Raw genomic sequence first — 12,700 nt, 5'->3', positions numbered from 1 at the left:
GGCCTAATAGCTTGAGTCATACAATAACTTTATTTAATGTTGTCTTTTGAGGGGGGCGTTCGTCATTTTCTTCTCTAAACAATTAACCATTCTAAAAAATACTCTTTCTAGTCTTTGTTCTGCTTGCATCAAGCATCTTTCCTTCATATTCACGGCAGCTCTGTTCAATTGCAGCTCTGTCTGTACATCAGACATGTGTCAGCCTTTTGTTAAGGTCTGCCAAAGAACAGGTTGTTCTCTCCCTCTCTCTGCCTTTGTGTCTATTTCCTGCCAGATGCTGGATTGGGAGCATTAACAAGACAACCCTGAAAATGAAAGTGCAAACGCTCGGTGATACATCATCCCTCACCAGCTGTTCTCTGTTTGGAAGTCTCTCCACCAATCACTGGGCAGGACCACAGGAAGTTGCCATCTGTGGGCATCATGGTGACAGAGTTTGTGGATGGGCGTTGAAGCTGATGTGTTATCTGGAGCAAATGAAGTATGATACAGGCAGAGAGAGGAGGAGGAGGTGGTAGGGGGTGGTGGAGAGATGGACAGAGAGACGGGGAGGAGTGTATCACCTGGAGGACAAAAGGCTGAACCTCAGAGAAACAGGAAACAGAGAGCCAAGCTCCACCGCTGAGCGGGAGGGGTGGATGAAAAGAGAAGAGACAAGGCCTTTGCACCTGCTCTGTACAGAACACAAGGTTCTGCTATCACACGTGTGCTGGCTGCAGGCCGATCAGGCTGCTCTGCTCTGGCTTTACCTTCCAACACCTTGCTGCCAAGTCCTCCTCCTGCTCCACAGCATCCTCGCCTCTGCTGCTCCGCACCTACAAACCAACTGACAAACTCTTAACCTTTCAGCCTTCATAGTAAAGCATCAATGCAGGACAGTATAGAAGATCTTATTACGGCCAGAATGCATGTTAAAGCAGATCTCCCCTAATAGTGCTATGCAAGGAATGACTGTTAGTCTTGTTCGTCAAGCAGGGGTCCAACAAACATTTTCTGGATATAGTTTACTCTAGTGGTTACCAACCCTTTTGTTCATGCGGCACTGTAATATGAAGCAACATCTACTTATAACAGCTCATCACAGGGTGCATGTGGACAAAGACAGATGTTTCTTTTTTTTCTGCACTTTTTTGAGGCCTGAAGAGAAAAGAACTATCCAATATTTCACAAGAAGCTGGTGAAGAAGTGGAGCAAAATTAGATTTGTTTTTACATTTCCTACCTGAGTAATCATCTCACAACTAGAGTTGCAACGGTATGCTATTTTCATGGTACAATACCTGTACCTGAGACCGTCATGGTTTCACAGTATTTACAATTATTATTATTATTGTTGTTATTGTTATTATCAGTTACAAACCCCCTTACAACCACACATATATCATCATAACCTTTCTTAACAGGCCCAACCTTCTTTAATGTATTTAGTTACAATGACCCTTAAAGGAACACTACATAGAAATTGGCATTTTGTGTGACTCCACTGTCGTAAATACAATCCCAGGTCTGCAACAATTTCTCAGACATAATGTAGGTGCTCACTACAGATGAAACTCATTACATCATTACAGTGTTATGTGTTGAAAACTTGAAGTAAACACGTATGTAACGCTGTGATCCTACCCTCTCACTGAAGTTACATAGTGCAGAAACAAGTGATGGGGGGCGGAGTGGCTGAGACAGAGACACCATTTGCCCTATTACAAGACACTGTACCATCAACATGATTTTGAAGCTGTTATTTTAAGGTAAAAAAGGTACATAATGTTGCTTTCAACAAATGAAAACAGCGTTTTGGGGGGTTAAACAAACACTTAGATGTGTAAATTCACAAAATATTATGCCCTGTCAAAAAATGTAAATTTATGCAAACTAAATACACCAACAATACTTGTTTTAAAACACTAATATGGTAGATAAGCAAATGTTAAAAGGTATGAGAACTGCCAATTTTCCTATCAGGGTATAGGTAATGATAGACTAAGCTTTTGCCTTTTTATCTGCCATGTTTAGTCTTAGACTGTCGTTGGCTAAATGCTTTTGCTTCATCATAGTTAACAAAGCTTGTTAGTATGGTCTGTGATGATCCTTCCATGACCAGAATTCAGTCGTGAAAGACTTCTTACTACCCACAGGAATTCAGAATTCCCATGAGCACTATGGTATAGCAGAAGGTCATTAAGTAGTTGTGTTGTAAGTAATATTATGATTGACTTGAGCTTTATGGTAAATCTGCTTGCCAGAAGAGGGAACTAGAGTGCTGAAAAACAGCGCAGCCTGTTTGTCAATAATGATACACACTCTTACTTCTGATGCATCAAATACTGAGGTGAAATGTTGTCAGCGCACTCGGGCTAAAATGCCGGTCAGAGCCTTTTGTAGTTTGAGGCCACTTTGTGAAGGCTGCCACAACATTTCAAAGCAGCTAGGGTCAAACAGATCACGGATTACTTCTGTACGTGTCACTGAGGGCAAGAAACAGTCTCCAGTGCAGTATGAAGCAATATATACTGTTTTCTGTTCCGCTGAGCATTGATGCCAATTCTACAGGGTCTTTCCTCAGTCCTGACATGTCACGCTGACGGGCAGCAATAAGCCCTGCAGAGGAGAGAACCGAGTAAACACACATTGACATGAAGAGCTGAGAGTCCTCTGCTAGCTCTCCGTGGGGGTTAAGGGTTAATAATAGGCATGTACGTTCGCTCATACTTGCACACACAGTACACAGGACTCTAATTGTGACCAGGGGCCATTGTACATCAACCGGTGACTGACATAAGATGACAGGGTCCCGCCCCTCATCTATTTTATCCCAGCATGTAGTTGTGCCGCTCATTGTCCCTTAAGCCTGTGACACCTATTAGCTCTCATTAGCTTCCTGTGGTTCAGTGAGACAAGGCGCTGACCTGTCACATCAACCACAAAAGGATGTACAGTTTTTGTTGATGTTGCTCTAACAACCAGTTGCTGGCAAATGGTCGTCAGCACTGACACAGAAAACACCAATGGATTGTATCAATATGTAATAGCAAGATTTCATCTAATTAAAGGAATAGTTTGAGATTTTGGAAAGTGCATTTATTTTTTCTTGCAGAGAGTTAGATGAGAGGAACTACGGGCTGAATCACTGCGATGTCACGGTGACAACAAAAGTTACCTCAGGGAGAAAACTAGCAGTTGATTCGCATTGTGGAGATGTGTCACATCTGTAGACTTATTAATCATTTTGTCATTTTCAGCTGTGGCTGTAATCTTTAAAGATATGTAGTGTCAAGATGCAACCTATCTTATGTTTCTGCTGTGCTGATTTATGTACTGTGTTGCTTTGCTAGCATCTTTGATATCGACGCAACAGCAACATCTCAGACTAACTGCTTGTTTGGGGTTAACTCAAGCTGTCCTTTTCTCTAGTCTGTGACAACCTAATTTTGATTAATTATATGTATATGCTTTGAAACAGCATCATGGCATTTTTAATGTATGCTAATGCGTGATGCAGGGGTTTTTCCACCAGGAAGTTATTGTAAACAAGCATTGAGATTCAGTCTATGCCACATGTCTGTGGCGGTTAGGTTAGGTTAGCTTAGCAAAACCTAGAATCGCGAGAAAGCAGCTAGCCTGGCTCTGTTAAAAAGTAAATCAAAAAAATAATCCGACAAACAGCAATACTAGTAACCACATTTTGACTCATTTGTTAAATTCGTAAATCGTGGTTACTCCCTATTTGCTTTGTGTAGCTGTTCATAGGTGGGCAATTCTTACATATTGCACCTTTAATATTTTCTTTTTTTTAAATTAAAACAAATCATCTTCTTACTAAACTGTGTTTTATAATTTGCACTGTTTAAACTCGTGCAGGTCTAATCCAGTAAATCAAAATAAAACTGTCTCTCTGTGTTGATTTATATGAGGCTCTTGCATGAGAACCTGACTGTGTCAGTGACTGGCTGAGCTGCATACCCTCTGTCTTCCCTCCTCCCTCTTTCTGCCCCCCTTCATGTGTCATCACACGCCTCCTCTGCCTTCCTCCCTTTACAGTCAGTTTTGATTGATTTACCCTCTTTCTACACTGTGCACCTTAATAAAAGTCATCTACCTCATCCCACTTCTTCCTCTACAAACCCTCCTGTTGTCCTGCTCCACTTGCCTCCCGTCTCACTCCCCTCTCTCCCTCCTTTTCCCTTGATTTTATCTGGGAGAAGTTTGCCTGGGGTCATTCACCTGAGCCTCCTCACCTGGCCGCTGACAGGCCTGTTGGGATGGCAGGCCTGGCTGGTGAGGATAACGGTTGTCGAGGGCCGTGGGGAAAGTAACAAATTCTGTTTTCTGTCATGGTGACATACCTGAGAATAGCGAAGACCTTAGGGATTTAGATAGAGCGTGTAGTCAAATACAAACAGGTTTGAGTTGATTACGGTATTGCCAGGTGTAAAGTGAACTGTTGGGAAATCACTGTGTTTTAGAGTTCTATTTACATTTGTTTCAGCAAGAAACTTTTTCTTTTTGTACAGCTCACAAATCGATTTTTTAAAATACCTGAGGCTACAGAAGAAAAAAAATGTGCTTTCGTCTGTGGATTTAACATGAAGTTTGTAAAATGGAGCTGGATCAATTTCCAGCCCACCGCTCTTTATGTAATGTCAGTCGTGTCTTTTAGTCACTGGCAGTTGATGTGAGTTTGATTAGTGAAACTGGAACCATCAGCTACCAGAGATGACGTACTGTACTGGGCCCCTGCTGCACCTACCACTACCACAGCTTCCAGCCATGCACCTGTTCCCTCAGCCTGCTCTATCTCTCACTCTCATTTTCTCACTCTCTCTCTCTCTCTCTCTCACACACACACACACACACACACACACACACACACACACACACGTGTCTGCGCCTGTGGTTTCAACTTGGCTTTTTCTCATTAAAGACTCAGTGAAATTTGACAGCTTTTGACAGCGGAGGTTTCCACATAGATCCTGCCATAGTGACAGATATCCGACAGCTTGATGATAACTGCTGCCTTATGGCAGAAACACAGGTGTCCCTCATGGCTGATGACAATAGGCAGCTCTGAGTGATGGACGGGTTTGATGAAAAGTTACAGAGCTGGAACAAGTGTGCATGCTGGGACAAAAACAAGAAAGGGATTGTGAACTTGTGTGAGGCCTCTGTGAAACTGACTCCTCAGTAAGAGTGGAATTATAAGAGCTTTGGTGGTTTTTGGGAAACTGTTTTATCCATGTTTGCTCTTCTACCAGAGTCCTTCGACAAAAACAGTAGTTTTACCTTGCAGAACACAAGGGTTGCTGTTAACCAGCAATCTATTTGTATGTTGAGTTCAATGTTTTAAAGGGTCAGTTTGGATTCACTGAAGTCACACAATAATGCAAACCGACCAACCAATCGAAGCAGGGACAAATATTGATTTTGTCAAAGGAGTCTTGAGAGTTTTCGGTTTTCTCATAGGTGTCAAGTGCTGCAGCACCTTGTTCCTCCTCTGTCTGAAACGCTCTGTTTTAGCTCCCGTCTCTTTAAGGCTTCTCTTTCCAAATACCAAGTCTCCTCTGATTGGTCAGCTCACACATGCCTGAGACAGCACCGCTAACAACAACAGAGGGGGTGTGCTAAATCAATTCTTGTTTGAAATTTCATTCAATGCCAAACTAGCGGCTAGGAATAAATTACGCAAATGTCTGACTCTATGATGTACAGTAATGTGATGTCAGGAAGCCACAGAACTAAAGGCGAGACTACTGACCAGGCGTTTCAGGGGCTTTGTTTTCTGTGGGAGAGATGAGCTCCTGCTGGTGCGGACCTTGGCCTTTTTACCTTTCAAGACCTTTAACCTGCACAAGAACATAAAACACTGAAGGAAAGGGAAAAAAAAACAAAAAGCATAATAGGACTCCTTTAAAAATAAAACTCAAACTATTCCTTTAATGAGCCTTCCCAACCTCAACAATTCCTCCACCCCCCCTCAATATTTTTACTCCTTGCCCCCCCGCCTCTCTCCTCCTTCACCTCTTCCTCCACCCTCTGCCAGTAAACCAGCTCCTTAGCACTCCTTTTAATATTGCTTGAGTGTGCAGTCTTTTTAACGCGCTCTGGCGTTCACTCCTCTCGCGTGCCCTCTGTCAACAGTAAACTTTCTGAAAAGCGAGCTTAACAGGCCGTGAAAGGGCGGCACAGATGGCTACATCCTAGGTGGTAATTATCAACCACTTCCTCCCAACACACACAAAAAAAGGAAACAAGCGAAGGTGTTGCCGTCAGGTCAACTGATGCCGCTGACACGTTCGTAGGCTCTCTGGCAGTGAGCTCAAACCGACGTACAGGAGAGGGCCTTCTGGAGCCCAGACAGCACGTTGACAGTGTCACAGGTCAAGTACAGCCATAAGAGGATGATTTTTGGCTTCAGTGCACATCAGCCAGACGGAGATCTATATTAAAACACAATTCTGGTTGGCAAGAAAATAACAGTTTTTCTAATACACTATACTGCAGGTGCTGCTTTAGCTCAGTGTCCCATCTCGTTAAACTGAAGATCTTGAGAAGTATTTTAATTGCATTCTAATAGGTAGCTCTGATGTTGTGTAATGTACAGTAGACAGGCAATAAAAGCCAATTAGTCTGAAAGTGGTTCAGTCGGCACAAGGTGTTGGTAATGGCTGAGTTTATGCACACTCAACAAGCAAGAGGCTGTTTTTTGAAGAGCTTAACCATTTATTTTGCTGTAGATCTATTAAAATTGAAGGTGACAGCTAATTTGAATCCTCTTTAATTTGGGGGAAATTTAATACACTACAAGGTGATAGGCGAGGCTCCCCCTACCTCCGTACAAGCCGCCCGCCGCATGCAAAAATATGTAAATGCTGCCCGTATTAGAATCTTTGTCTGGTTGTCATTCTCACATGGGGCACATCAAAGCCATATGACCTGATTTTGCACCTGCTGTTTAATTAAATTTACAAGACAGACACAGTCTCCACTCCCGGTGATATACAAATCTGGCTTTATTACCCCGGCACTGTAATTTACAAGGCAATTTACTGCTGGGCGGTAATGGTGCCTGCCAAAGTGCTCCCTCTGAAAAGATACACAAACATGCACAACAACAACTTATCCTATTTCCCTTCCTGAAGATGGGACTAAGAATGCCAAGACCGCTCTATAAAATGTAACCACAGGACTGGTGATAGTGTAGAGGCCCACAAGGCATCTACTGTATGTTCACAGTACTTGCCTCAATCTTCCACTTACTGGAACATTCAATACCAAATAAACATACATTTTTTTGGTGTCAAGACTCTGGCCTCGTCACTCCCTATAAGCATGCACCAAGCTCAGGGTTTGGGGAGTCACATAATAATATATATGATATGTAATATGGCTACAGACTTTTAAAATCCAAACTGATTTTGAATTCGGGTTGTGTCACACACATACTGTAAGGAAAAACGTAATGAGAAACATTTTCTTTTTTCCGTGGGGAAGCAGACATAAACAAAATGGAGATTAGCATATTGCAATAAGTTGCTGTAGTAATAGGCTGCAGTGAGAAATATGTAGATGTAAGGAGCAGATATTACTTCAAATCGTACTTATTCCTCAATTATGATTTTAAAAGTAACCGAGTAGATTACATGGTGTATTGCATACTTAGGTACGAGTAAAATTACAGACTTGAAGAAATTATCAAATACACTCAAATAAAGTACAAATACCCAAAAAATGACTTAAGTACAGTAATTTGAGTAGTTGTAATTAGTTACCTCTACCCCTGCTTCTCACCTTGCCAACTAGTGCATGTAGGTGTATATGTGGCTGATTGATGATTGCTATAAGTCACAAACATTAGAATGGTGTGGAGGGATTGTGCATCCAAAGCTGTTTGACAAGCACTTTTATTAATTCTGGTGCCTTCAAAGCCTACAGGTGGATTCTGGGATAGGAGCGAGGCTTAAGAAATGCTACATATAGTAAGCTATAGTATATAGCTATAATAAGCACAGCAGAGCACAAAAGCAGCTGCAGCAGCCGCTGTAAGAGCAAGTGCAAGTGAGCACTGCAGCAGCGACACACAGCTGAGGAAAAGAGTGAGTGGAGCATAGACAGCTCACATATCAGAGTGCATTGGGTATGTACATTTGAACACAACATCAGAGTTAGCAGTAAAAGAGCGGCTCAGCAGTTTATATCGAATTGTGATGTGAAGACTAGTAACTTTATGGGATACACAAAAAGACACATTTCAGTTGCCTTGTGTACATTGACAATAAAGTACAACTTAACTTAAATAGTAAAACAGGTCGTCATGTAAACCTAAAGCTTTGAGCTAAAAACAAAAAAATGCTGTTCTTGTTATTATAGGAGACTGGATTCTTTATGTTATATTATCCAAAGTTACCACCTTTAGTACAAAATGGTTCATATATGAGCTCATTTGGCTTGCTGTCGTAACAATGCTGTACTTAAGGTAGTGTGTTCTTATTGATGATTCATCACTATTTTCTCAGCTCCCTAACATTATATTTATTCTGTGTTGCAGTTGCCTGATGCATCAATCTATTTTGCCTACTGTATTTATTCATGTTTGTTTTAAAAGGTGCATTTAATACGAATTTTGGTTTAAAAACATTCAAACATTAGCTAAAATTATCAAAAGAATGTGAAGAAATATCAGTTTTGACATTATGTCTTGAATTGTGTTGCAGAGATATTTGCTGACGTTAGCATACTAACAAGCTAGCCCCAGCCAGTCCTTGTCTCATAAAATGACTCCAAGCTCCCAGTCTGCATTGCTAGCTGCACGGCTAACTGAGCTAACTAGCTAACGGCATCTAGAGTTAGCAGTTATTTTGGTGATATGCTGCCCCCTTTTTGCTTGCAGTATGTATTTGAGAGGAGGCCAATTCTTACATAATGCACCTTTAAGGCTGCATGTGTAGAAGTTGAACATTTCAAACTTCAACTGACTCAAAGTTGCAGAGTTGAAAACGACCATAAGTGCAGATACCAAATTATTTATTTTGCTAATAGAATTTGACCGTGCTTTTGCTTTTTTGATAAAAATTTTTACAATGGAGATTATTAGACCGAGGTGATATCCTGTCTTATGCGTAAGTGTGTATAACAGTGAATCTTCAGTTTGTCCTTCTAGGTCCTGGTTCTTAGATTAAGGGGTTTGAAATGCTTCAGGTTTGATTGTAGAGGTGTGCATGCATATACAGTATGTGTGTGTGTGCAGATTTGCAGTTGCATGTGAATCGGAGACATGCCCCTGGTTGCAGTAGAGTGTGCATCTCAGGCAATCCATAATAGATGATGAAATTTGGCAAGCCGTCCAGCCTTATGGTCCTTTCCTCCTCCTGCAGCTGCTTGTTTTCCCAGAACTCATCTGTGCTGCTGACCAAGAGTTGTGTGCGTATGTGTGCGTATCTGAGAGGGAGAGAGAGAGAGAGAGAGAGAAAGAGAGAGAGTCTGCGTCCGTATGTCACTGTCTTTGCCCACAAGCACTCCACGAGCATCTTTCCATTCCTCAATATGTCAGACTTGAATATGAAAACGGGCAACTTTTTCATCACTCAACCACCATGTGCACATATGGCCACAAAGCTGATGGTGAATGTCAAAGTTGAGTGGAAAGGCCAAGGAGCAGTGACAGAGCGACAGAGCGACAAAGCACCACAGATGATAAATCCAAGCCACACTGTGGTGACAGACACAGATCACAGGCCAGTTCGAGGGTTAACACTCCAACGCTAAATGTGGTCATTTTACAGATGTTATTCTGCTTGACAAAATATAGAATCTGTCCAAAAAAATGACAATCTGTGTAATCTTACTGCACCTCCTGCTTAAAGTTAATTACAACTTAGGTTTTTATTTTGAAAGTCTTGCCATCCTTCCTTTTATCTTGTTGAAGGAACAGATTGACATTTAGCAAAATCTGATTGTCCACTTTCTTGCCAAGAGTTAGATGAGAAGATTGCTGCCACTCTCCAGTAAAACGGGCTACCACCAGCAGCTGTTAGCTTAGCTTAGCTTACCATAAAGACTTTAAACAGGGGGAAACACATAGCCTGGCTTTGTTCAGATGTAACAAAACATTTGTTTTATTCGTGCTGTGTTGTTTAACGTAGCTCTAATACATAGAATGTAACTGATGTCTTCATGTTCCCAGATCTTCGCAATTACTTTGGTGACTACATTTTTGTCATAACTGATACACAAAATGGCTAAAACTTTCAAAATAAGACCAAGTGGAAAAGTCTTTTAAGTGAAATTAATGGGTTCAGAGAGTGGGTAAGCCTTTGCCTGCTCCCTAGTGTGTAACTTTGCTTAACAGTTGTTGAGGATGGTCATTGATGTATTGTTGTAATTTATGAAGCATTATCAGCTGGTACTGTGGCCTCAGGCCTTCCGGACAAATTGTTTCAAAGTCATTGACCCACAAAGTTCTAAGTTTCTCCCCGTGTAGTGCACTTGGATCCATACAAACAGTGGTGAGTAGTGTGCCATGATTGATGGGATAGGCTGGGCTGGTAAGGTGGGATGCCTGTGCGCAGGCTGTACAGCAGCTGTTTTCTCCAAGCTCGAGAAGAGCAGAGACAGAGAAAGAGTGTGCGGAAGTGAGAGAGAGAAAGGAGGAGAGAGAGGTCGAATAGAAAGCGGAGGGAGGGCAGAAGGAGGACGAGGAGAAAAAGCAAGTCTACCTTCCTCTTGCCCTTCAGGCAGACCAGGTGTCTGTAGCTCCACGCTGAGTCGTACCACAGAACCTGGCACGGCTGCTCTAAACAGGTCCTCCTCATCGTTCTCCCCTTCCCCAAGGATGGCCGCAATTAACACACACACACACACACACACACACACACACACACACACACACAGAGTGCACAGTGTATGGAAAACATGCCGAAAATGACAACGCCGCAAGCCACAGCACATGGAAAGGAAAGAGAACGAGAGAGAGACAGAGGGAGGGAGAAAAGGAGAGAAATGAGGGGAAACAAAAAGAGAGAGAGGGAGCCAGAGAGGCACACCGGAGAGCTTGTTTTATAAAGGTGCAGGTGCAGGATTTGAGTGACTGCCAGGCTGCACTCTCCTTTTGGTTCCATATTAACGTTGTCAGCTTTTTGCCTCCCCTCTCCTCACCTGCACTGCTCCATTCCTCACCGCGTTCTGCTGTTCGCTCATTTTCAAGTGCTCCCCTCACACCCAGGCTCTACAGGAAACACAGGAGGAAGTTTGGCAGAAACTTTCAGCCTCGCAGCCATGTTTTTCGTTTTCATTTTTAGAAATATTTTTGAAGTTCTGGATGGAAACAACAAACATGCTTACGTTTCAGCTCACCACTGTTGGTCAAGGTCAGGGATGCACACACGTTTTGACAAGGTGTCACTCGTGTCTGATGAGTCAGCTGAAGGAGGTGTTTCTGATGTTGCATTTTATGGGGTACATATTTACTCCAACATGAAGGTATCTTTCTTAACCTGATACAAAACATAACCTACATAACATTTTTCCCGAATTTACAAGAAATACATTCAAGCTGCTTAGAGAGGTAATTGAGTGATTTCAGATGGTACTTCAAGACAAATTACAATTTTTGGGCTGTGAACAACACAATGACATATTTTAACATGGCATTTTTTTCAGCAAACAGTTGCTAATTTACACATCCACTAGTTATGGAGCAACAAGCATCATTTGCAGTCATGTTTCTGGTCACATGGATAATGTAAGTCCAATATTCGCTCTTCTTTTAGCTCCGTTTTTGGTCTTCACCAACTCCCGAGACAAATATTTGGCTGTTGAGGTGCTAAACTCTCCACTATGTTCACTAGCTCAATGCTAACTTTGTCTGTTTGGTGCCGGAAAGCACACAGTGGGTTTTTAGAGCTTTTTCACTTAAAACTACTGGTAGCTGAAGATCAAAACATTTTAAGAAACAAATTTAAAACACCACAAAATTCCACAAAAGCCATTTTGTGAAATGTCGTTGCGTTTTGTGAAATGTCGTTGTGTTTTTACCCTCATGGCCACCGTAGAAAACAGCTACTCGTGTTGGTCAAAACCACTCTGAGGAGAGTTGTGGACCATGAAAACAGCCAAAAGGTGATACAAAGTACTCTAGAACTGAGGAGTCACTATGAGCAACTATTACAACATAGAATACAAGCAGTCATTCATTATAATTACATCCATTATTTATAAAAGCATAAGTACTGATTACAGCCACTAATTTCACTTCAGTTTGCACGATTCCTTTCAGGTCAGGCTAAAAAGTTTATAGGAAAAAGAAGATTTATTTTTTTATGTTTAGCACCTGTTTGCACCCACACTAAAGAACAGCTGGCAGTACAGAGCCGCCTAACCATGGGCCCTTTGAAAATATCCCAGCACTGGCCAAATCACATTGAATAGACCTGTGTGTGTGTCCGTGTGTGTGTATTATATCTCTAATCCCCAGATTCTACACTTCTGCACAAGCTGCTATTAGAACCTCAGTACTTATCTGTGTGATTAAGCTTTCATGTCATCATTTCATCACGTCATTTATTTATTTCTGTCCCTACAGATGTTTCCCTTTGTACATAGAGCTATTTTTAATTAGCAAGACAGATGTCTCCTGTGACAAAAGCAAAGTTTTAAATTCACTGACAGGCTCCCACATACTGTACATATGCACACATGCCGACAATTAT

Source organism: Pagrus major, chromosome 16 (genome assembly GCF_040436345.1).
Source record: "Pagrus major chromosome 16, Pma_NU_1.0".
Taxonomy (NCBI): domain Eukaryota; kingdom Metazoa; phylum Chordata; class Actinopteri; order Spariformes; family Sparidae; genus Pagrus; species Pagrus major.
Note: the sequence above shows the minus strand (reverse complement) of the source record.